Source organism: Enhydra lutris, unplaced genomic scaffold (genome assembly GCF_002288905.1).
Source record: "Enhydra lutris kenyoni isolate GAN:26980312 unplaced genomic scaffold, ASM228890v2 scaffoldscaffold12, whole genome shotgun sequence".
Classification (NCBI taxonomy): domain Eukaryota; kingdom Metazoa; phylum Chordata; class Mammalia; order Carnivora; family Mustelidae; genus Enhydra; species Enhydra lutris.
Window position 1 is genome coordinate 25,994 of NW_019154096.1, and position 212 is coordinate 26,205.

The window sequence follows — 212 nt, forward strand, 5'->3', positions numbered from 1 at the left end:
GCGGCGAGGCCGCGGGGCAGCGCAGGGGAGCGCGGGGCGGCGGGCGCGCGGGGGCGGCGGGCGCGGCGCCGCCCCTCCGGGCCGGGGCCGCCCGCTGATCATGTGGTGCTGCGGGAGGAAGTGCCGCTTGTTTTCTTTCCTGCGGGCGCCGGGCTCCGGGCGGGGCGCGCGGCTCCGAGACCCCCCGGGGGCGGCGCGGGCCGCGAGCGCAG